Below are 27,176 nucleotides of genomic sequence, written 5' to 3'. Positions count from 1 at the left end.
TTCCGACTTTGATAAAGGTCGGACTGTAGCCTATCGCGATTGCGGTTCATCGTGTCGCGACATTGCTGCTCGCGATGGTCGAGATCCAATGACTGTTAGCAGAATATGGAATCGGTGGGCTCAGGAGGGTAATACGGAACGCCGTGCTGGATCCGAACGGCCTCGTTTCACTAGCAGTCGAGATGACAGGCATCTTATCCGCAAGCTGTAACGGATCGTGCTGCCACATCTCGATCCCTGAGTCAACAGATGCGGACGTTTGCAAGACAACAACCATCTGCACGAATAGTTCGACGACGTTTGCAGCAGCATGGACTATCAGCTCGGAGACCATGGCTGCGGTCACCCTTGACGCTGCATCACAGACAGGAGCGCCTGCGATGGTGTACTCAACGACGAATCTGGGTGCACGAATGGTAAAACAGCATTTTTTCGGATGAATCCAGGTTCTGTGTACAGCATCATGATGGTCGCATCCGTGTTTGGCGACATCCCGGTGAACGCATATTGGAAGCGTGTAGTCGTCATGGCGTATCACCCGGCGTGATGGTATGGGGGGGTGCCATTGGTTACACGTCTCGGTCACCTCTTCTTCGTAGTGACGGCACTTTTAACAGTGGACGTTACAAAAAATGGTTCAAACGGCTCTGAGCACTATGGGACGTAACTGCTGAGGTCATCAGTCCCATAGAACTTAGAACTGCTTAAACCTAACTAACCTAAGGACATAACACACATCCGTGCCCGAGGCAGGATTCGAACCTTCGACCGTAGCGGTCACGCGGCACCAGACTGCAGCGCCTAGAACCGCTCGGCCACTCCGGCCGGCTGGACGTTACATTTCAGATGTGCTACGACCCATGGCTCTACCCTTCATTCGATCCCTGCGAAACCCTACATTTCAGCAGGATAATTCACGATCGCCTGTTGCAGGTCCTGTAGGGGCCTTTCTGGATACAGAAAATGTTCGACTGCTGCCCTGGCCAGCACATTCTCCAGATCTGTCACCAATTGAAAACGTCTGGTCAATGGTGGCCGAGCAACTGGCTCGTCACAATACGCCAGTCACAACCCCTGATGAACTGTGGTATCGTGTTGAAGCTGCATGGGCAGCTGTACCTTTACACCCCATCCAAGCTCTGTTTGACTCAGTGCCCAGGAGTATCAAGGCCGTTATTACGACCAGAGGTGGTTGTTCTGGGTACTGATTTCTCAGGATCTATGCACCAAAATTGCGTGAAAATGTATTCACATGTCAGTTCTAGTATAATATGTTTGTCCAGAAAATACCCGTTTATCATCTGCATTTCTTCTTGGTGTAGCAATTTTAATGACCAGTAGTGTGGTTCGAGGGGCCTTCAATAACTAATGCAACACTTTTTTTCTCGGCCATTTTCGCTTGAAAAAAGGCAGGATTTGTTGTGAAACAACGTAGAATATTCCCGCTTCCGCCGCTATAGTCTCATGAAGTACGAACAGGTTGTGGCGCTATACGTAGCCTTCAAAATGGCGCCTGTGACGGAGGTGCATTCGAAGCAGAGAGCTGTCATTGAGTTTCTTTCGGTGGAAAACCACAGCACAGCATATTTTCATACGTGCTTGCAAAATGTCTACGACGACCTGGCAGCGAACAAAAGCATGGTGAGTCGTTGGGCGAGGCGTTTGTCATCATCGCAACAAGGTCGCGGAAACCCGTCCGATCTCCCGCGTTGTGGCCGGCCGCACACAGTTGGCACTCTTGCAATGTTGAAACATGCGGACGCTCTCATTCGAGCCTAAATTTCGCACCTTCCGACTACCGTCTGTTTGGCGCAGTGAAACACTCCGCGGGAAACAGTACATGGGTGATCAGGAGGTTATTGGCGTAGCAAGAGGTTGGTTCTGACGTCGACCAGTACAGTGGTACGTAGAAACCGTACATCCTGCAAATCTGAAGCAAAGCACTTGCTGCCAAAGCTTATCATATTCGATTTTCGCTATGCATTTCAGTATCGCACTTCCTTTTAACAGTGGAATGTTGTTGTTGTGGTCTCCAGTCCTGAGACTAGTTTGATGCAGCTCTCCATGCTACTCTATCCTGTGCAAGCTGCTTCATCTCCCAGAACCTACTGCAACCTACATCTTTCTGAATCTGCTTAGTGTATTCATCTCTTGGTCTCCCTCTACAATTTTTACCCTCCACACTGCCCTCCAATACTAAATTGGTGATCCCTTGATGCCTCAGAACATGTTCTACCAACCGATCCCTTCTTATAGTCAAGTTGTGCCACAAACTCCTCTTCTCCCCTATTCTATTCATTATCTCCTCATTAATTATGTGATCTACCCATCTAATCTTCAGAATTATTCTGTAGCACTACATTTCGAAAGCTTCTATTCTCCTCTTGTCCAAACTAATTATTGTCCATGTGTCACTTCCATACACGGCTACACTCCATACAAATACTTTCAGTAACGACTTCCTGACACTTAAATCTATACTCGATGTTAACAAATTTCTCTTCTTCAGAAATGATTTACTTGCCACTGCCAGTCTACATTTTATATGCTCTGTGCTTCGACCATCATCAGTTATTTTGCTCCCCAAATAGCAAAACTCCTTTACTACTTTAAGTGTCTCATTTCCTAATCTAATACCCTCATCATCACTCGATTTAATTCGACTACATTCCATTATCCTCGTTTTGCTTTTGTTGATGTTCATCTTATATCCTCCTTTCAAGACACTCTCCATTCCATTCAACTGCTCTTCCAAGTCCTTTGCTGTCTATGACAGAATTACAATGTCATCGGCGAACCTCAAAGTTTTTATTTCTTCTCCATGGATTTTAATACCTACTCCGAATTTTTCTTTTGTTTCCTTTACTGCTTGCTCAATATACAGATTGAATAACATCGGGATAGGCTACAACCCTCTCTCAGTCCCTTCCCAACCACTGCTTCCCTTTCGTGTCCCGCGACTCTTATAACTGCCATCTGGTTTCTGTACAAATTGTAAATAACATTTCGCTCCCTGTATTTTACCCCTGCCACCTTCATAATTTGAAAGAGAGTATTCCAGTCAACAGTGGAATACATCTCTAAAAATATTTTATGTAGCGTGCGCGCTCAGTTATAACTAGTGGAACTTCTTTAAGTGATGTTGGTCTGTTGATAAGCTTAGAGTTTCCGTTAAAGAAAGGCGTCACTGTTTTATTCATTGCACTTTGAACTGTTTATCTTGGTATATTCGCAAGATGAAGTTCTAATTATGATTCGGTGCTCGTTATTTGGAGAGTGAAGTTTAAATAATCATATTGTCATCCAGATATTGGCTTTTCGTGTACATCACTCTAGGGGAATACCTGAGGAGTACTTAAGATTTATACACCAACAATGGTCTACAGGCTACCACGCCGTTTCTAATAAGCTCGATTTCCACGATGTCTTCAACTTTGATCACTCTTTCACAGTATCTGTCTTCCTGCTGTTGACTATGAGAACAGTAACGGAGAGAGGGAGAATCATAATGTGAAGAAAATCACCTTGTCCACAAATATAACTCGGACAATTGTTTCTAAAGATCTTAAGGAGACGGCAGACAGTTTGAATATCACATGCAAATTGGCCAGTCGGGCGACTTGCGAAGTTCAGCTATGTTGCACATTTCCTGCGGGTGCTCAGCCTAAAGCAGTTAATGATATCTTCTAAATGTTTCTCTCAAGAAAGAAGAGAATGAAATAAGCAGTTAGTCGATAGTGTTGTTAAGCAGAGAGCTCATCTATGCATCCACTGCTTGGAGGAGTAGAAATCCTCATGCATGTATTGTACTGTAAGGACATTCTGTACATCCAGTGTGGAATTCTCTGTACGTATGTCTGACTCGCATTGTTCACCCTACGCTATGCGTCTAAGGCTTTAGGACCCCTGTGAGCAGACAATGGACGCAGATACCAGTGGGTCTCGCCCGCATCCTTGTTAATAACGCATTGGGTCCACTCAAAGCTTGTATTGCCACGTTGTCATTATATTGAGGATAGACCTCCCGTTGTTTGCTAGCTATAGATGCGGAGATCCCGATTATTCTCTTTACTTAACTAAAGCTTTCCTCTAGTAATGAAGAATGAAAAAAGATACATTATGTCTTCAGAGGTTACCTGTGAAGGCGCTTCTACATACCAACTACGACATTGATGTATCAAACAACGAAGTTACATCATATCGAAAAACAGAAACTTGTCGTATGGCCCAAACGTTGTGTATCATCAAATTTCTTATTTGGTAACTGCTACTATTTTGTTTTGTTTTAATATTCACTTTTTTGGAGTTTATTTTCGTGAAACAATGATAACAGTGAACAGTCTTATAAGATTTTGTATACACACAGTGTTTATGTAGCTAGTTACAAATAAACCACTAAGATTGTCGCTCTTTAAAAATTTGATTTACTGATATACAATTTACGAACTTGCAGCTTGCTGCAGGTGAAAAACAGATTCGCAGATTGTCTTATAATTGAAATAAATGGTTGCAGCTCCGTCATAAGTTGCATTGAGAGGTAACTATTTTTTATTTATTTGATGGTGAATAGTTTCGGTTACCTGTGTCCATTTTCAAACCGTACGTGCTATACGTGTGACAAATACAGGCGATACCTCATGTACAGAAACTGCCCCTGCAGTAATCAAAGTAGTATATGGCCGACTTAACGACAGCAAAACACACCATATAGTATGGACATTACAGAGTTCACGACAGGACAGTACACTTCAGAGTTGATTGTTGCACCATGACTGAGGGCGTTAAACAGAATAATCCCATCAGAGTCGCAGAAGATCGTCGTCATGACTTTATTGGCCTAAGGTTGCGGCTTAAAATTTTTTTTCTTTCCAGGAGAAGTGGTGTGACTCCACTCCATGGATCGCCGTTTTGTTTCCACTACCAGTGATCCTATGACAGGCGTCTCACCCAACTACTCACCTTGCTTTTGTTCACTGGTATGTCTCCATAGACTTTCCACAGACTCGTATGAGCATCTGCGATGCTTTGGCTTTGCGCCAAAAGGAACTCAATGACAGCTTTCTGCTTCGAAGGCACCTCCATTACAGACACCATTTTCAAGGCTACATATAGAGTCGCCACCTGTTGGAACTTCATGTAACTATAGGGGCTAAAGCGGGAATATTCCACGATGTCCCACAATATATTCTGCATTTTTTCAGCCGAAATTCATTACTTACTTAACGCCCCGCGTACTTAGTTATCCAAATCACTTTGAAATGGAGACTCTCGTCTTTGCGTCTGATGTTTCAAAATACACTGCTCTACAAAACTTAAGAACGAGCTAACTACAGTAACATAACACATTAAGTACTCTATGGAAATGAATGAAACCAAAGCCCACAACTGCCTCTGTTTCCTTAAACTCCTCTCAGGCCGGACATGGGGGTTGAACCCCTCTACCATACTCCACACCTACAAATCGTTGATCCATCCCATCCTCCGTTATGCCCGTCTCGCCTGGATATTCCCCCCCCCCCTCTCCAAGCCCTTCCAGCTCCAGATCCTCGAGCGCCATGCACTCCACCTCGCTTTCTGTATACACACCCTGTCCCCCTCGCAGATCCTCTATTACCTGATTCCTTTCCCCCATCTGCTCCTTTTCCTCGAATGTATCCGAGTCCTCTACACCTCCCACTGCCTTGATCCACCCCATCCCCTGGTTGCTCCTCTCCAACCACCACCTGGTGCTGCGCCTTCACCGTTGTGTCCCCCCTACCCTCCACCTCTACACCCTTCATCTCCTTTCACAAGGTGGCTTCTGTCAACTCTCCCTCCTGGATGATGCCATTTCTTCCTCCATTTATCCCTCCTATCAACTCTGATCTTCACCCCCCCCCCTATTCCTCTGTCCTTTTCCTGGGCTCCCACTTCCCCACCCTTCCATCCTGTTTTTCCCCACCTACCCTCTCTTTGACTCCATTCTGTCCCCACAGTCCTTTTGCTTTCCCTTCCCCTGCTTTCCCCACTCCTTCTCGCATCTGCTCTGCCCCCCCTTATGTGTCCTCTCCTTCCATCGGCTCCCCCCTTTTGCTTTTTCCTCTCCTCCTCCCTTTCTGCCCCCCCCCCTCCTCTGTCCAGGTCCTCCGCCCCTCCCCCCCTTTAGGCTATGGTGTCATCTTCATTTGTACTCTATAGTGCAGTGTTTAAGTGAGTTTTCAGTGTTTTGCATTCCCTTTTTTAAGTGTTGCCAACAGAAATCAGACTGTCGCCGTTTTTTTTTTTGTGCCCGTCTACTTATTGTGTGCCTTAATTAGCATCACAAACCCTTTCTTTCTATATTTTAACTTCCACAACTTTCCGTCATTTTACAGTTTTTAAACGTCAACACTTTACCGCCTGTTTTAATTGTTTGTTATCTTCTCATTATGTTTTTAACTCGTTCGTAGGCTGAAGAGTGGCATATTAAGCTGCTACCCCGCCCCCCCCCCCCTTCTTCTGGGGTGAATCGAAATTCAGTAAAGAAAAAAAAATGAATGGAAGTGCGGGAGCATGTTGCCAGAGGTCTCCGAATCGTGCACACGGCGTTACACCACATGATGGGAGGTCAGTGTGACTATTGTGACAAACGGGGAAGACAACGCAACATGTGACAGTTGGAGGAACGGAAAAAGACAGTGCGTCCATCATCGAGGAGTTACAGTGTACTGTTGTTGCGTTCTTCACTGCAACATTCAGATGGCTTCACACGGGAAAGAATAATCGGGAAATTGGGAGAAGGACGAAGTGTGACTAGTGTGTTCCAAGAGTTTCGTATTGCTTACAGCATTGTTTCACATAAGGGGGATGCATTCTGAACCACATGCACTGCTGCCAAAAAGAGAGAATAAGCTGGGCCACAGTAAACCGCAGATGCAGATGACTGCTGTCTTCTGCAACAAGCAAGATGGGACCCAAGCGAAACAATGGATGCAATTACTACCGCATTTAAAAGGACTGCAAGGCAAAGTAATCTCACGCTCCATAGTGCCACGGCGACTGCATCGGGGTGGTCTCTCTTCCCGAGGACCTGTACGTTCTGTTTCCTTTACAACCGCACGTCAGCGGCGACATTTGCGATGGTGCATAGTGGCTCGATCATCGAGGACTGGTGTCGCGTGCTCATCACGTATGAGAGCACTTTCAGTCTCAGTAGTGATTTTGGATATACCCTTATATGGCAAGAGGTGGGAGCTCGTAATGCACCCAGGAATATTGCCCAACATGCTCGTTTTGGTGGTCCAGATAATGTGGTGCTAGTAGGCATAATGTTGGGTGGGCCTGCTGGCATCCAGATCTTTGAACACCCACCCATCAACGCTATTGTGACGCTGTACTGTTTCTGTAAGTGCATCTTTTTCAGGGATACATTCGGCCTTGACTTCATTTTTAGGGTTCTGTACCTCAGTCGCTAAAATAAAATCCTTATACAGGGTGTTACAAAAAGGTACGGCCAAACTTTCAGGAAACATTCCTCACACACAAATAAAGAAAAGATGTTATGTGGACATGTGTCTGGAAAAGCTTAATTTCCATGTTAGAGCTCATTTTAGTTTCGTCAGTATGTACTGTACTTCCTCGATTCACCGCCATGATTTTATACGGGATACTCTACCTGTGCTGCTAGAACATGTGCCTTTACAAGTACGACACAACATGTGGTTCATCCACGATGGAGCTCCTGCACATTTCAGTCGAAGTGTTCGTACGCTTCTCAACAACAGATTCGGTGACCGATGGATTGGTAGAGGCGGACCAATTCCATCACCTCCACGCTCTCCTGACCTCAACCCTCTTGACTTTCATTTATGGGGGCATTTGAAAGCTCTTATCTACGCAACCCCGGTACCAAATATAGAGACTCTTCGTGCTCGTATTGTGGACGGCTGTGATACAATACGCCATTCTCCAGGGCTGCATCAGCGCATCAGGGATTCCATGCGACGGAGGGTGGATGCATGTATCCTCGCTAACGGAGGACATTTTGAACATATCCTGTAACAAAGTGTTTGAAGTCACGCTGGTACGTTCTGTTGCTGCGTGTTTCCATTCCATGATTAATGTGATTTGAAGAGAAGTAATAAAATGAGCTCTAACATGGAAAGTAAGCGTTTCCGGACACATGTCCACATAACATATTTTCTTTCTTTCTTTGTGAGGAATGTTTCCGGAAAGTTTGGCCGTACCTTTTTGTAACACCCTGTAGAATGACTTCGTAGACCATCTGTCTGTCTGTCTGTCTGTCTCTTCGTCTGAATGTTAAAAACCCTTTTTCTCAGGAACGGGCATACGTATTAAGTAGAAATTTATGTCACATACTAAGCTCTATGCTGCCTCAGCGGTGTAATAAATATAACCTTCAAAATCAATGCAATCAGTAGGTACGGTCATTTATGGCACATATTTTTATCCCCCCAAAATCACTCATCAAAACCTATAGGTTACTTCGCGTTGGCAAGAATCATGGTATTATAGAGAGAAGAAAAGTTCACAGTGCAAGTAAACGAAAAAAAAAAACAAGAATATGCTGAGCTGTAATTATATCAAACGAAAAAAGCATTTATTTTTTGATTTGTTATCCGACTTCAAGTTAAAAACTACATCTACATCTACATACGCACTCCGCAATCCACCATACGGGGCGTGGCGGAGGGTACCTGGTACCACAACTAGAATTTTCTCTCCCTGTTCGACTCCCAAACAGAACGAGGGAAAAATGACTGCCTATATGCCTCTGTTCGAGCCCTAATCTCTCTTATCTTAACTTTCTCGTCTTTCCGCAAAGTGTAAGTTGGAGGCAGTAAAATTGTACTGCAGTCAGCCTCAAATGCTGGTTCTCTAGCAGCCCGCCTCTGAATTGCTTCTATGTCCTCCCTCAAACCGACCTGATAGGGATCCCAAACGCTAGAGCAGTACTTAAGAATAGGTCGTATTAGTGTTTTATAAGCGGTCTCCTTTACAGATGAACCACATCTTCCCAAAATTCTACCAATGAACCGAAGACGACTATACGCCTTCTCCACAACTGCCATCACATGCTTGTCCCACTTCATATCGCTCTGCAATGTTACGCCCAAATATTTAATCGACGTGACTGTGTCAAGCGCTACACTACTAATGGAGTATTCCATCATTACGGGATTCTTTTTCCTATTCATCTGCATTAATTTACATTTATCTATATTTAGAGTTAACTGCCATTCTTTACACCAATCACAAATCCTGTCCAAGTCATCTTGTATCCTCCTACAGTCACTCAACGACACCTTCCCGTACACCACAGCATCATCAGCAAACAGCTGCACATTGCTATCCACCCTATCCAAAAGATCATTTATATAGATAGAAAACAACAAACTAAACATTCTCGAAAGTCTTGGAATTCGCTGGACCGATATTTTGTAAGTATCCATTTCGATAACTGGCAAAAATCGTCGAACTTCTGGAATTCCAGGGTGGATGGCGTGTTTGCATACACAATTAAGTTTGTACGAGTCCTAGTCGCCTCTGGCCAGCTTTTATGGATGACACACCGCGACCGCCTCGAACTGCCCAGATGTCGCAGCTCTCGGAACGACAGGATATTCGGCAAATGGACTCGCCTGGCCGTCCCCTCGACTTAAAACCATCTGGCACGTATGTGATGCGTTGGGGAGACGTATTGCAGCACCTCAACATACACCAACTAGCATCCAGTAGTTGTTAACTGCGCTGGTCGAGGAATGAAACCCTCTGCCACAAGAACTCCTCAACAACCTTGTGGTCAGCATGGGAACACGTTGCGGAGCATGCATAGCGGTCTGTCGCAGTCACTCTATCAAGAAACATGTCCCTACACTTTTAATGTCCAGGGTACTGTCATAAATCGTGGTGACTTCAGTGTAATTATTGTCGTTGAATAAGAGTATCATTTCTCTTCGTTTCATTGTGTATTTCCCTCGGTTACCTTCTGTACTATACTGTAGCATTTCTTTCTACGTACGGTCCAAGTTCCATCGAGCTATGTTACTTGGCAGTGATACATGACGGTAAAGTTATTTTTTTTCTTAAGTTTTCCATACCAGTGAATATGCTATTCGGGAAGCTGTGTTCAGTCGCGGAACGACGATCGTGTTTCGATATGTCGTTCGTAGCGTATTCTTCATGAGCCTGACAACATTCTGAAGTCTTTGCCTACAGAAAGGTGGCAAACAGCAAGTCGTGTTCATTGTCGCTTTCCTCCTCTGAGATCGTGTTGATTATTCTGAGGGCCGGTCGGGGTGGTTCAAAAAAATGGCTCTGAGCACTATGGGACTCAACATCTGAGGTCATCAGTCCCCCAGAACTTAGAATTACTTAAACATAACTAACCTAAGGACATCACACTCATCCATGCCCGAGGCAGGATTCGAACCTGCGACCGTAGCGGTCACGCGGTTCCAGACTGTAGTGCCTAGAACCGATCGGCCACCAAGGCCACCACTCATGGATATACACTCCTGGAAATGGAAAAAAGAACACATTGACACCGGCGTGTCAGACCCACCATACTTGCTCCGGACACTGCGAGAGGGCTGTACAAGCAATGATCACACGCACGGCACAGCGTACACACCAGGAACCGCGGTGTTGGCCGTCGAATGACGCTAGCTGCGCAGCATTTGTGCACCGCCGCCGTCAGTGTCAGCCAGTTTGCCGTGCCATACGGAGCTCCATCGCAGTCTTTAACACTGGTAGCATGCCGCGACAGCGTGGACGTGAACCGTATGTGCAGTTGACGGACTTTGAGCGAGGGCGTATAGTGGGCATGCGGGAGGCCGGGTGGACGTACCGCCGAATTGCTCAACACGTGGGGCGTGAGGTCTCCACAGTACATCGATGTTGTCGCCAGTGGTCGGCGGAAGGTGCACGTGCCCGTCGACCTGGGACCGGACCGCAGCGACGCACGGATGCACGCCAAGACCGTAGGATCCTACGCAGTGCCGTAGGGGACCGCACCGCCACTTCCCAGCAAATTAGGGACACTGTTGCTCCTGGGGTATCGGCGAGGACCATTCGCAACCGTCTCCATGAAGCTGGGCTACGGTCCCGCACACCGTTAGGCCGTCTTCCGCTCACGCCCCAACATCGTGCAGCCCGCCTCCAGTGGTGTCGCGACAAGCGTGAATGGAGGGACGAATGGAGACGTGTCGTCTTCAGCGATGAGAGTCGCTTCTGCCTTGGTGCCAATGATGGTCGTATGCGTGTTTGGCGCCGTGCAGGTGAGCGCCACAATCAGGACTGCATACGACCGAGGCACACAGGGCCAACACCCGGCATCATGGTGTGGGGAGCGATCTCCTACACTGGCCGTACACCACTGGTGATCGTCGAGGGGACACTGAATAGTGCACGGTACATCCAAACCGTCATCGAACCCATCGTTCTACCATTCCTAGACCGGCAAGGGAACTTGCTGTTCCAACAGGACAATGCACGTCCGCATGTATCCCGTGCCACCCAACGTGCTCTAGAAGGTGTAAGTCAACTACCCTGGCCAGCAAGATCTCCGGATCTGTCCCCCATTGAGCATGTTTGGGACTGGATGAAGCGTCGTCTCACGCGGTCTGCACGTCCAGCACGAACGCTGGTCCAACTGAGGCGCCAGGTGGAAATGGCATGGCAAGCCGTTCCACAGGACTACATCCAGCATCTCTACGATCGTCTCCATGGGAGAATAGCAGCGTGCATTGCTGCGAAAGGTGGATATACACTGTACTAGTGCCGACATTGTGCATGCTCTGTTGCCTGTGTCTATGTGCCTGTGGTTCTGTCAGTGTGATCATGTGATGTATCTGACCCCAGGAATGTGTCAATAAAGTTTCCCCTTCCTGGGACAATGAATTCACGGTGTTCTTATTTCAATTTCCATGAGTGTATTAATGAAGTGTGCCATGTTCCTCCAAACACAAACAAATGGCCACAATAACAACTAGGACATTATCGTGAAGCATCGACATAGGAACTACCACTGTGATAAGCAGCCGACCGGAGTGGCCGAGCGGTTCTAGGCGCTACAGTCTGGAACCGCGCGACCACTACGGTCGCAGGTTCGAATCCTGCCTCGGGGATGGATGTGTGTGATGTCCTTAGGTTAGTTAGGTTTAAGTAGTTCTAAGTTCTATGGGACTGATGACCTCAGAGATTAAGTTCCATAGTGCTCAGAGCCATTTGAACCATTTTTTGATTATTGTGACGGCCATCGCCCCGTGACTTCGAAGAAACCATCCTTTTTTAGACAGTTGAGGCAAAGCTATAAATATTCAGTATACTTTTCTTGGGGATTTTGAGAGTGTAGGACGCTTTTTAGAACACGGTTGCAACCATGGAGTAAACTTCAGTTATATAACGGACATTACTGTTGAGAGTAAGTAAATTACTGCGTCCATAAGAAGCGTCTCTCACAGTAGGAACATTCCAAGTGGAAATACAACCATTTTAATCTGGGCTCTGAGTACTGAAATAATAATTAGATCGCGCAGAGCTCTCGGTAATTCTCAGTAGAGCAGCGAGTTGCGAAAGCCTTTCTTACAGCAAAGGACTCACTAGAGAATACGTCCAACGATTTACATCAAATCCGTATTTGTGGTGCAGTCCGCAAGATAATGTAAAGAATTTTCAAGTATGCCACTGGGATGAAAACATTTCATCAATAGTATCACCTTCTATCAATATATGAACCTGCACTACAGTTGGATGTTCTGTAGCTCATTTCTGTTAACAGATCTTTCAGGCCACGCTTGCGTGATGCGGGAATTCTCTTTCGTAACGTCCCCTCTTAAGGTTATTAAACGTCAATGGTATGTTTTCGGAAGGAATGAAGATTACGGGTTAGAGTCTCGTCAGCAACGAAGTCATTAGAGACGGATCACAAACTCGTATTGCGTAAGGTTAGAGAAGAAAATGGGCCACAACCTAAAGAAAACATCCTGGTAAGTAACGTAGGCGAATTAGGAAAACCACGGAAAATCTATTTCGTTAGAAGATAATAATTTGAACGCCAGTCCTCACGAATGCCAGTCAAGTGTCTCATTATTACGTTATCTCGCTCGGTACACGTATTTGAATTTCCAGCCAAGTTGTTGATTCAATATGAGGACGATTACTCGCCTTCATATGACGAAAAGCCGATTGTAGAACATTACTAAAACATGCGAAGGAAATCCGCATGAGCTCTACTAATTAATAATTTCCATATAGCGCTCATTCTAGTCACCAAAACCTACCACAATCTCCACAACTCTTGTTTGAGTTTTACCTATATTCTCAGCCCTTCAAACATGGTAAGCAGCCTATACGCTAGAATAATATTTAAGGATTGTTCGAAAGTGATAAATATGCAACCTACAGTGTAGAAAAATACAAAATCTCTATCCCCACACTGTATGCAGCACTTTACTTTAGCACACCCTGTAGTTAATAAATCTTCGTTTGCTACAAATGGTCATCCATTGAAAGCTCAGCGACTGTCCGTTTCCTGTATATTTCGTCACATTCTTATCAATGCTTCAATATTATTCGTGCCTGAAAATCTTGTTTCATCTCTGTTACGTCTACACATGATGTTTCTTTTCATTTTTGTAAGTTTATCCTGTTCGCTATTTCTTGATCTGTGTTGTTTAGTTATTCTATATGTTTCTTTTCATTTGCCTTGCTTTACCAGTTTGTCAATTTTCTCACATTGACAATTCATCCACTCATATTCAGCCTAATCAGATATCTTCCGCAGTTTATTAATAAGCTTCCCGTACGGTTCCCAGTCTATATAATGACCATTTTTTCATTTCACGTTCATCCAGTTTATTGAACACTTTTGCTCTTTTCTATTATTTTCTATTCTTTTTTTCTTTACTTTCCCATCCTTCTTAAGCTCTCCTAATTACATTTTTAATCCTCTTACATTATCCTGCTTCATTGATACACGCTGATGAATTTTCCAGTTTTTCCTTCTGTGGTTTGCGACCTGGCCTTAGAGTCTTCAGTGATCACCTTAATAACATCCCACTTTCAAACCTGTTCCTTCATTTAAACTGCTTCACTCATGTCCGTACGTCTGCCGTCAGAGACCTATAATTTTTATCAGGGTCCTGGAAATGTTTTCGCCATTTTTATGCTGTTTTTCAGAATTTAATTATGATAAAATCTCTATCGTATTTTCCACTGCCACTAAAAGATTTTCATTTTCAGTCTTCAACGATGATTCATAAACCAAGTGTATGCAGTCGACAGATTAAGGCACTCGCAGAATGTCACTGTATTTTCAGTTCCTTTAGTTTCTTTTACCTGGCCCATGTTCTATAACTATGTTCTATTTACCTGTCCCATATATAGTATTCCAGTTTCAAGTCGTTATTGTTTTTACTTACCTACTTTCATTTGCTTCATAGATTACCACTACCTGTTCATGTATTTAATATATTACACCATCCTTCATATCGGATATGCGCTAGTAGGCGTGAATGATCAAAATAAACTCAGGGACACTCAATGTTCTTATTGATAGCACTGCTTCATTCAGTGACATAACGATCTTACTGTTCTTATCCAAATGTGTCATTTTCCTTTGAATATTATTTTATAGTCTCCGTGTTCAGTTTCCTCTACACATCATACTTCACTCAGTCGGAATAAGGTATTGTACCTCTTCACTTCTTGTTACATTGTAAATCTACTTTCCCATTTTCATCGTTCTTACATTCGGCATTCCGAATCTCAATTGAGTTATTTAGTTTTTTTCTCCTTTTTAGACTCTTCTGGAAAGCTATCCACCTGGAACAACTGTGTGCATGTATTACTCCTGAGTTCTTTTTCTCGGGACCTGTTCTGCTTATGAGCGTCATCTAGCGAGATAAGATATGCCACAAATGTCTTTAATGCAGTGCTTCACCGTTGCCTACTACATCCTAGGTTGGCGACATTTATAGGTTCCTTGGTCTTTAAGACTGGTTATTCATTGCAGGGCCATGATAGTGCCTCACCTTCCAACCGCTCATCGAACTATCGACTACTTTGGCAAAGAGGTCACCGCACGTACAACATTTATTCAACGATTGCCTACCCCCTCTCACAGGATTGTGACGACAGCCTTTTCCTCAATCGAGTCTCCGAAAATAGTGGCACTTCCTTGACTTTATAGTATTTCGCTCGCCGAAAGCTACGTACCCAAAGACTGGAAAGTTGCACAGGTCACACCAATATTCAAGAAAGGTAGTAGGAGTAATCCACTAAATTACAGGCCCATATCGTTAACGTCGATATCCAGCAGGATTCTAGAACATATATTGTGTTCGAACATTATGAATTACCTCGAAGAAAGCGGTCTATTGACACACAGTCAACATGGGTTTATAAAGCATCGTTCCTGTGAAACACAACTAGCTCTTTATTCACATGAAGTGTTGCGTGCTATTGACAAGGGATTTCAGATCGATTCCGTATTTCTGGATTTCAGGAAGGCTTTTGACACTGTACCACACAAGCGGCTCGTAGGGAAATTGCATGCTTATGGAATATCGTCTCAGTTATGTGACTGGATTTGTGATTTCCTGTCAGAGAGATCACAGTTCGTAGTAACTGACGGAAAGTCAACGAGTAAAACAGGAGTCAATTCTGGCGTTCCCCAAGGTAGTGTTATAGGCCCTTTGCTGTTCCTTATCTATATAAACGATTTGGGAGACAATTTGTGCAGCCATCTGCGGTTGTTATCGACTAATAAAGTCATCAGAATATCAAAACAAACTGCAAAACGATTTAGGAGAAATATCTGAATGTTTCGAAAAGTGGCAGTTGACCCTGAATAACGAAAAGTGTGAGGTCATCCACATGAGTGCTAAAAGGAAATCGTTAAACTTCGGTTACACGATAAATCAGTCTAATGTAAAAGCCGGAAATTCAACTAAATACCTAGGTATTACAATTACGAACAACCTAAATTGGAAGGAACACACAGAAAATGTTGTGGGGAAGGCTAACCAAAGACTGCGTTTCATTGGCAGGACACTTAGAAAATGTAACGGACCTATTAAGGAGACTTTCTGCACTACGCTTGTCCGTCCTCTTTTAGAATACTGCTGCGCGGTGTGGGATCCTTACCAGGTAATACTGACTGAGTACATCGAAAAAGTTCAAAGAAAGACAGCACGTTTTGTATTATCGCGAAATATGGGAGAGAGTATCACAGAAATGATACAGGATTTAGGCTGGAAATCATTAGAAGAAAGGCGTTTTTCATTGCGACGGAATCTTCTCACGAAATTCCAATCACCAACCTTCTCCTCCGAATGCGAAAATATTTTGTTGACACCGACCTACATAGGGAGGAACGATCACCACGATAAAATAAGGGAAATCAGAGCTCGTACAGAAAGATATAGGTGTTCATTCTTTCCAGGCGCTATACGAGATTGGAATAACAGAGAATTGTGAAGGTGGTTCGATGAACCCTCTGCCAGGCACTTGAATGTGATTTGCAGAGTATCCATGTAGATGTAGATGTAGATGTTGATTTGTAGAAAGCTTGCCATTACGAAAATCTCTTACTTTTTGGTTTTTGTAATACTAAATGGCCCTATCTTTTGATTTCACTGACTTATAAGCTTAAATGTTTTACAGAGGGACGGTAGACGTTAATATTTGACATAAATTTCAACGTGACACCTATACCGTTCCTGACAAAAAGGGGCCATAAAATCAGACAGACAGACGGGTGGAAAACAAAATGATCCTGTAAGAGTTTTTACCTGCAAATAGTGTCATCACTTCTGTCTCTAAGTTGGTCGCAGGTTGTGTTCCAAAAATGAACAGCATAAGGGCAGAAGTGGTGACACTTTCTGCAGGACTTGACCATCATTTTGCATGACAATGCTCAGGCACGTACAGTGCAAGCTGTTACTGATTTGTTTGACTGATAAGTTTGCTAAGTGCTATACCACCTACTGCACTATCCGGACTTAGGCTCTCGTGAGTTCAACTCGAGTTCTAAACTGAAGGAAACACTTCACGGCATTCGCTTCAGAACTGCTACAAATTGGTTGGGCAATAGACCGCGCCGCTCGAACTGTCAACACAACTGGCATTGCTAAGAGTTTCCTACGACTTGCGCGTCGCTGTCAACGGGATATACACAATGCTGGTGACTACTTTGAAGGTCAGTAAAACTTTGAAACACGTATCTATTTTGTACGAGCTGTAAATAAATAATTGCCACTATTAAAGTTCCAACCATCGTATATTTGTGGAAAAACTAGTGACTTAAGTTCCGACTACGGTAGAGTCTTTAGTAGCAGTATGCAGACGTCCTTCGACATACGTGTCGGTCTCAAGACAAGTACTACCACGTTTTAATTCAGCTAGCTATTTTTTAACAATTAGAAATGAGTAAAGAAACTCCATACAGTCTTAATTCACACGCTACTCTCCAAATTAAAGAATTTTCGATGCTTGGCTCTGAGCACTATGGGACTAAACATCTGAGGTCATCAGTCCCTTAGAACTTAGAACTACTTAAACCTACCTAACCTAAGGACATCACACACTTCCACGCCCGAGGCAGGATTCGAACCTGCGACCGTAGCAGTCGCGCGGTTTCGGTCTGAAGCGCCTAGAATCGCTCTGCCACCGGGGCTGGCTTTGATGCTGAGTTTTCAACGCTCTTCATTTGGTCAAAATGCACATAATACGAAGGATTTTAAAAGACGTCTTAGCCAAACTAAACCACATATTGAACTGAGGTTTGTCTTATGTAATTGAGCAATAAGTACGAAACTAAAGAAATTAAAAGTACGTTCACATCTCTTTGCTAATGCATAAAATTTTCCTCCTTTTCTCAAACGCAATCAGAATACGATAGTGATGTGTCGACAGAAGTGCCGACACAGTGTGGTTTGAGGAGACCGAAATACACGCTATAAGCTCACGCAGGATGGCGTGAGGTCTGAAACAGGATACGTAATGAATGCTATAAAGAAAAGTACGTACCTTCTGGAATACTTAACTTTAATCCATCCTTAGTACATCGCTATTGACGATACAAGTGAGACTCTATAGTTTCAGACAATATACTGCTAATGGTGCCTTGCTAGGTCGTAGCCATTGACTTAGCTGAAGGCTATTCTAACTATCTGCTCTGCCAATGAGCGAGGCTTCGTCAGTGTGCATCGCTAGCTACGTCGTCCGTACAACTGGGGCGAGTGCTAGTAAGTCTCTCGACACCTGCCGTGTGGTGGCGCTCGGTCTGCGATCACTAACAGTGGCTACACGCGGGTCCGACATGTACTAATGGACCGCGGCCGATTTAAAGCTACCACCTAGCAAGTGTGGTGTCTGGCGGTGACACCACAGATAGCATTATAGAAGATTATTGGCGGAGTATTTAAGGGAGAGGCTACGAAAATGCTTAGCATTAACTAGTGATGCACTGCCCAACGTTTCACGAAACTGTTGATGTTGCTGATAAGCCGATATGTCGATGCACCGATGTTCAACCTCGCTGTGGATGTTTGCAGCGGCCTTACTGTCTTGCTGCCACACGCGGGGCTGAATTACGAATGAGGGAGAGTCATAAAGCGTTGTGCTGTTTGCTAGGCGACAGGTATGACGACACGTTACAGCTCCTGAATACGGTATTGCCCCACGCGGATTCTCAGCCACAGTAAATGTCTCACAATAACGCTTCGTATGTAGAAATAGTCCTTCATACACGTGTCGGTTTGACCCTGTTTTATTTAAGAGCACTTTGAGTGAGCGTCGACGTCTCTAATCAGCAGTTCTCATAAGATGCAGATGGAAAGTAAGACGAGAAACACTTAGGGGCTGGCCGCTGTGGCCGAGCGGTTCTAGGCGCTTCAGTACGGAACTACGCTGCTGCTACGGTCGCAGGTTCGAATCCTGCCTCGGGCATGGATGTGTGTGATGTCCTTTGGTTAGTTACGTTTGAGTAGTTCTAAGTCTAGGGAACTGATAACCTCAGATGTTAAGTCTCATAGTGCTTAGAGCCATTTGAACCGTTTGAAAAATTTAGGGCAAGAATGTTTACGGAACTTACGAATTAAAATACAAGAAGTCGTGCTGCATGATAATCCTAGATTTATGACTAAATTCTATTGTCGACTTTAGGATTGAGACTGAACGTAAGGGTTTTTAATAGTAAAGGTGACACGTTTTATAGCTTTAATGTCTTTCGTTAAAAGTGTGTATGTATTTCAATAATCATAACCGTATATGTGCAGACTGAAGCGGTGAATGAAAGTTTGTACCAAGCCAGGGACTTGAACCCGTGTGCCCTGCTCACTAGACAGATGCGCTAACCACTACGCCATCCTGGCAGAGTAGCTATGCACAACTGCACGGACTACCTAAGCACGCGTCGCTCCTCAATTCAAATTCCCATTAAAACCCAGCCCATTTGGTATTCCCTCTAAACTCGAACAGTAGCTCTCCAGCTGTACCAGATTAGCAAGCACTTCAGTATCTAACGAAAGAGGGGACCCTGGCTGAAACCGAGATGTAGGTGCTTCAATCAAATGAAACTGTATGGTTCCAGAGACCTGTTCAAGTCTCAAACGTCTATGATGTATATATCCAGACTGAAGCGACAAATGAAAATTTGTACCAAGGCCGGGACTTGAACCCGGTTGTCCTGCTCACTGACCGTCTTGTCTCACAATGGTAATAATGTACTGCCGGCCGAAGTGGCCGCGCGGTTCTGGCGCTGCAGTCTGGAACCGCGAGACCGCCACGGTCGCACGTTCGAATCCTGCCTCGGGCATGGATGTGTGTGTTGTCCTTAGGTTAGTTGGGTTTAACTAGTTCTGAGTTCTAGGGGACTAATGACCTCAGCAGTTGAGTCCCATAGTGCTCAGAGCCATTTGAGCCATAATAATGTACTAACAATTATGGTGATTACTTTTGACATAATATACAGTTTACTTACTTTTTCCCGTCTGTCTCGTTTTCTTTCGGCAGCTCCTTACACATTATTTTATTTTATCCTGTAATTCTCTTCTTGGTATTTGGACCCGAACAGTGAATTAACAAAGGAATTACGAAAAGGAAAATAACCAAAAGGACTGAACGTAATTGCGAGTAAATTACGTGCACAGAGAAGGAACTGGACAATACATCTATTTACCATTGCAGTTTTAATCAATTTCGTCCAAAACTGATGTTAAAGCGCTTTTAATTAAAATAGTATTGACGTATGTTTAGTTCTTCTGCTCATGCAGAATGCAATACTTATTTTCCCAATACGACGGAGGATCGTTTCATGACTGAACTGTTGTGTGTCACATCGCTTTAAAGCACTAATTTATTTGCAAAGTATGAACACCTGTGGTAATGCATAATAATTACCCGAAAATCCACTGTCTCATTATTATAACGAGCGTTTTGTAGCTACGCTGTGCTCATTTGATAGCAAGTGCAGCTCCTGGCAACGCGTAATTTGTACATCGACTATGTAACTGTGTTCGTGAAATGTAATTCACTAATACACAGTTTTTGTATTTTTTCCACCCCTTAGTGGCATCATAGACCCGCTTTTCTTGTGTGATCAACTGAGAGGCTAAAACTGTTTATTCCTAATTTTTTGAAAGTCAGCAACATTCACCGCCTAACTATGGTAGAAAATCCTCTTAATTGCATCGCTCGAACTAGGACGATAATTCTATGTTTTGCCTTTTTGCCAGTTTGCGGAACACATTAGCGTATTAACTGATTCTCCAATCACGGTTCTTTATATGTTAAACGTAATATGCAAGATTAACTAAAGCCTCATTAAATACTTCGACAAGGAACGCTGAGTAGATGATTTTAGGAAAACGAATCTACGTACTCCCACGGAAGCAAATCATTTAAAACAATCGCCAGTGTCTTCTGGGTAAATATTACCGAGCCACGATTTAAACAGTCAAGGCACTCGATTCGCATTCAGAAGCAGCGGATTCAAATTCCCTTTTCGGTCTTCGGGATGTAGGGTTTCCTAAATAATTTTAGACGAATGACAGTGTAGTTCAAGTCGAACGGAAGACCTTTCCTTCTTAATTGATATTTTGTACAAAATTTATGTAATTTTAACGATCCAAGTGGACCTACACAATCTGTTGGCAGTTACGCGTATTTCTCATCATTTTACAGAGTGAAGTTTTGATATTTTTAGTTGATCTACAGTTACTCGGAGAACGCAGTCTTTTCAACGTGTGAATCCAGCAATTTACCGTTGTACCGACTCGATCAGTTTTGTTTTTCAAAGCAGGTACAGCTTTTCCCAAAACCGAGTCGGTCAGCAGGTAGGAATAACGGAAAATGAGATGTTTGTAATCCATCATTTTTCCCTGAAAACTGTCACAGTAAACCATTCTCATGCATTTGAGGCGACATTTACACCAAAGTTTTGAGTAGCCCAAGAATTTCTTAAAGCTACTATGGTTTTAATGTTGGCTACGTGCAGCCCTACTTCCTTTTGTTCAAACATATGAATCTGTACCCTTAGTCGTGTCTATGTTTCAACCGAAAATATGCGCTTTAAAATTTACCAGTGGACCGTTTTCCAAGAACATAAACGGACTGGTAACTATGGTTATGATAGTATTTTAGAGGCTAAGTAGCAGCATCTTGCAATACTAAGTTAACTCAATTGTTGTTCAGTACATACGGTAAGTGTTCTTGCACATAACAGTCTTTACAGTTATCATTTATGCAAAGCTGTGACAAACATGAGGAGCATCGCTATTGCACAACAAAAAACATTTATTTCATTGTATATGAGCAGATCTACTCAGAAATTTATAAAATTAAATAAAAACGGAATTAGGCCATTGTTACTCAAAACCTCCCATATACATTTTTATCATATGCAATATCATGCTCAGCTCAAAAAAACATTTTGCACCATCTGACTATTTGCGAACCTTTGAACTTATATTTAAGGGAATCAGGAACTAACAGATTAAGTTCTGGAGTTCTTATTTTGGACAGCATTTCATTCGTCTAAATTTTACGTAGTATTGGGTTGATGCAGACAGTAGAAGTTATTTGCTGCTTTAAGCAGCACTGCAGTACGCAACAGCGCAGATTAAAAAGCTGTTTCCCACTCAGGCATCGTTTAGTGATTGACGTATGGCCCAGTAGTGAGTAACTGGAGTGATAAGAGGTAGCGAGACACGAGAAGGAATCGTGCTTCACGATCTATGCGTAGGGGAAGCACACAAATGCATACGTGAAACTCAGAGTTTCCCGTATTAAATGCTAGTTACCCACGTCCACTTTTGGCGTAGCGAATACTAGGAGCCTACACTTCATCAGAGTTTTAACACGACAATACCACTGATCAACAACCCGCTAAATCAGTCTCAAATCACTATTGTTGTGCTACCGACGATGTACGAATAGATACGATGTTTCATGAAGTATGCGAGAGATTTCTGCTGCGCACCAATCTCGCCTGTTGGCGATAAGAAATACTCAGAACCTGTTCCGCTGTGACAGTCGGCGAAGGAGTGTAAACTGATTCTGTTCTCTGTACTAGTCGTCTTAACCACGCTCAAGGTTTTTAGTAACTTTCGGCGATAAATTATTTCAAGTACTTCATTGTAAACTATTTTACGGTGTTCACTGTTAAATGCGCCATAGTGGCATCACTGGACGTATTTTTTATTTTTTTTCAAGTAGATAAGCTACGCGTGCTTCCACGTTTACTCAACGGTCGCCTGCTTGCATCTTATTAAGTATCGAGGGCACTGCTACAACTGCTTCAAGAGCCAATATCAACGAGAAGTTCACGGAAAAGAAGAAGGAGGAAATCATATGCGGTGATTCATTAAGGTAAACCAGGAAAGGGTGAAACCTTCCCGTCTCCCCTATATCTCTTTTGTTACGCAATAACCGTCTCCTCTATATCTCTTTTGTTACGCAACCTTCCCTTTTACAATAACCTATGAAACCTTCCCTTAAGATTTCTACCTCTTGCTTAATACACTGCTGGCCACCGTAAATGCAACACCCTGAAGGAAGCATCCGAATCAAGTGAAATTTACACCATGGGTTTGCAGCGATGAGATATGCAACTGATTAGAATTTCAGCGCAGACGCACATCACGCGCGCCTGTGGCGCCACCTCATAGCGCCATTTAAGGCTTGGCGATTTCGACGAGTGTACGTTCGGCACGTGTGTTTACCTTGTGGTTGTTTCACAAGACGATCAGTTATGCCTCGTAGACAACAGCGAACATCGTTTGATCAAGTATCCGAGTTCGACAGAGGAAGGATAGTGGCTTACCGAGATTGTGGATTATCATACAGAGAAATCGCTAGTCGTTTTGGACGAAACCAAACAACTGTAATGCGGATATGTGACCGTTGGATGCAGGAGGGTACGACGGACCGACGTGGTCGATCGCATTCACCTCGGTGCACCACTGCACGTGCTGATAGGCAAATTGTGCGCATGGCAGTGACGGATCGCTCAGTGACATCCCGAACCATAGCACAGCACACTGCGTCTGTAACGCATCATCCAGTGTCTGCGCGTACCATTCGACGCCGTTTACAGCAGAGTGGTCTGTCCGCAAGACGTCCATTGCTTCGTCTACCATTGACGCAGAACCACAGACGTCTCCGTCGCCAATGGTGTGATGACAGATGGATGTGGACGGCAGAATGGAATGACGTTGTCTTTACTGACGAGGCACGCTTCTGTCTGCAGCACCACGATGGTCGGATTCGTGTGTGGAGACACCGTGGAGAGAGGATGCTGGACAGCTGCATTATGCACCGCCACACTGGTCTTGCACCGGGTATTATGGTATGGGGCGGTATTGGATATTACTCTCGCACGCCTCTAGTACGCATTGCCGGTACTTTAAATAGCCGGCGCTACATATCCGAGGTGCTGGAGCCAGTTGTCCTTCCTTTCCTTCAGGGCTCGGCCACAGCCATATTTCAACAGGATAATGTGCGATCACACGTGGCACGCATTGTCCAAAGGTTCTTCGTCAATAACCAGATTGAAGTGCTTCCCTGGCCGGCTCGCTCTCCGGATCTTTCGCCGATAGAAAACATGTGGTCCATGGTTGCTCAACGAGTGACCCAGATTACATCCCCAGCTGCCACACCAGATGATCTTTGGCAACGTGTGGAAGCTGCTTTGGCTGCTGTACCCCAGGAACACATCCAACGTCTCTTTGACTCAATGCCGAGACGTGTGGCAGCGGTGATCTCCAACAATGGCGGCTACTCTGGCTACTGATTCTGGCAGGAACCACATGTCACAGACGTCTGTAAACGTGATCATTAGATACTTGGTCAACATGTTATCTACAAAACAAATTTTGTTGTGCTACCTCTTGTCTTTCTTGGTGTTGCATTTACGGTGGCCAGCAGTGTAGTAACAAATGAAATCTTCCCTTTGAAATTAATTCTCTTTCTCAATCTTCGCATACAAATTTAAATGCTGCTTATTAAAAGCTATTTTCTGATTATTTCGACGAAACATAGAATGTGTCGTCGTCGTGGCCCTCAGTCGTTACCTGCAATAACCCAAAACTGTTCCTTACCTTTTTTACTCTTACTTGATCGCCATCTGACTGCTACATCGAACTGCGACATGAATATACTTACTCTGTTTTACTATACTCTATTAGATGCTGGTGGGCTGTCATAATACGTGGCTGCATTTATTACCAAAGTTGACGTTATTCTTTAATTAATCTGACTGAAGTTACGTAATTCATATTTAACTTTTTCTTGATAACAATAAAATTTTGCAAAGTTTTACGTTGATGGTTTTGAGATGGATTATAATCAGTAATGCAATACTGCTGGCAAAAAATTAATTATATTCTGAATGAAATGATTTTACAAACGTTCAAATGGGATTTACCTTCTACAATAATCTTACAACTAGCAACATACCTTCAGTAGTCTTGAGTTTCTCAAAAAAATAATTCAATAATATTAGTTCCTCTTATGATAATAGTTAGCTCATGTCTCTGTACATCCGTTTATAATCTCTTGTAAATCATAGCTAGTGGCTGGCAGGCACACCACTCCTCTCAGCCTCTCGCTTCAGACCTGCTACCGACTCGCTCCGCATCTCGCTTACTACTGACTCCTTACGAACGCTGAAGTGTGGTCTCTGCTGCCAACAATGCTTTCTGGTGTAGACAATCCCTGCTACCATTAGAAAATGTATCAATGCGCGGTCTTTCCCGCTCTTTTCTTAAAATGTATCCATACGCTGTCTCTTCCGCCCTTTTTAAAATTATATCAATCTGAGGTCTCTCTTGCCAACAATATTTGGTGCCGACATTCCCTGCTACCACAATTATTTCCAACATGACAAATATTAATTATTCCTACTTAATCCTATTAATAAAATATAAACATCTTTCATAAATTGTGGTTTGACAATACACAATAGAAATATACACGTCTTACAACGGTTAATAATACATGCAGAGTCTCAAGGGTGAAGGCACGGCCATTTGTAATGTATGCCACCTGCACCGCTTTATACGGGCTCGTGGCTTATCTGAAAAATTTTCATGGGGCTTTCGTACAATGAGGGAATCTTGAAAACTTTACTCTGAAATAAAAACAAAACAATAACCAAAATAAAGTGTATGTCTTAGACAATACGTGAAACGAAATTATACAACTAGGAAAAATTCAGTGCCGTGTTGTTCAACCGTAAGCTTTGCAACACGCTTGGATGTTCTTTGCCATGCTGCCCAGGATGTGGTCGAGCGTTTCTGTTCCACGATTCGATGGCGCCCCTCCCCTGCCCCCCCATCCTCCGGAGTTGATCCAATATGTGAGGAAGGTTGCTGTCACGACGTACTGCAGGTTCAAGACGTCCCAAGTGAGCCCGTCTGGGTTCACGTACCAAAGGATTTAGTATTCGTTTGAATCGTGCCTCCTGGAGGATATCGTTCTCCTCGTCGTGCATTATCGTCTTGGCAGACGAACCCTCTACCGAAATTTTGACTATGGATCTGGCCAATAGGTCTGAGGATCATGTCCCGATACCATCGTCCCTGCCCGCATCTCGTGGTCATGCGGTAGCGTTCTCGCTTCCCACACCCGGGTTCCCGGTTTCGATTGCCGGCGGGGTCAGGGATTTTCTCTGCCTCGTGATGGCTGGGTGTTGTGTGTTGTCCTTAGGTTAGTTAGGTTTAAGTAGTTCTAAGTTCTAGGGGACTGATGACCATAGATGTTAAGTCCCATAGTGCTCAGAGCCAACCATCATCCCTACTGACCTAGTCGGAATGCATTCCTGAGACGCGCATTGGTTCCTGGCCGCTTCCGAACTTTTCTACCATAATTATCGATCGAAGTACTATGAAAATTCCAACCAACTGCAGTGAAACAAGTCTCGGTCGCACAAAGATAACATGTACATGGTGGAACATAAGTATTTTAATCCTTCAGTGTAGACTAGTAGTTTTATTAAGCTTATTTGACAAATGGTTTTTTTTTCGGAATACTGTTCTGATTTAGCTTATTTGGCATACGAAGATCACGGCAGAACCTTGGTGGAAGTTCGCATCACGGTTGTCCACTTTTCAGTTCTGTCACGATAAAATTAGATTCTTATGATACAAGAACGAGTTTGATCACAGGTTCTGGTATGCAGACGAAGATGTCTCCGCAACCGCTCAAGAACAATTACTCTCGTTTCCCGGCATCGAGCTACTGTATGGCATGCTGTAGTGGTAGTCTGTCATCTGAGGTTGCTCTCGATGAGCTGTGGCGGGCTCCTGACGTAACTGTTACCACGCTTACGGTTTGTATCTGCAGGATCGGGATGAAAATGCGGCGCAACTCCATATCAGCAGTCAACAGTCGACAGCCAAAACCCACCTCTGCCCTGGCCGACGACGAATTTCACATTACGTTTCTAAGAGCACGGCTCTGTTATTAATGAACCGTTCACGTGCAAATAATCCATGTTTGCTCTGGCAAGTCGTTCCTGAGATAATAAATTCGTGCCATGGGCACCATTTCTGTCTGATGCGTCAAATAACATTTCTTACGAAAATAAATCTATACATTCTTAATTTTTTTTTTATTTTTACTTTAGTGAGTCTGTATACAGTTATCGAGGATATAAGTCTGAAGTGTATAACGTTACGTTTGTTTGTTTC

Source organism: Schistocerca piceifrons, chromosome X (genome assembly GCF_021461385.2).
Source record: "Schistocerca piceifrons isolate TAMUIC-IGC-003096 chromosome X, iqSchPice1.1, whole genome shotgun sequence".
Lineage (NCBI taxonomy): Eukaryota > Metazoa > Arthropoda > Insecta > Orthoptera > Acrididae > Schistocerca > Schistocerca piceifrons.
Note: the sequence above shows the minus strand (reverse complement) of the source record.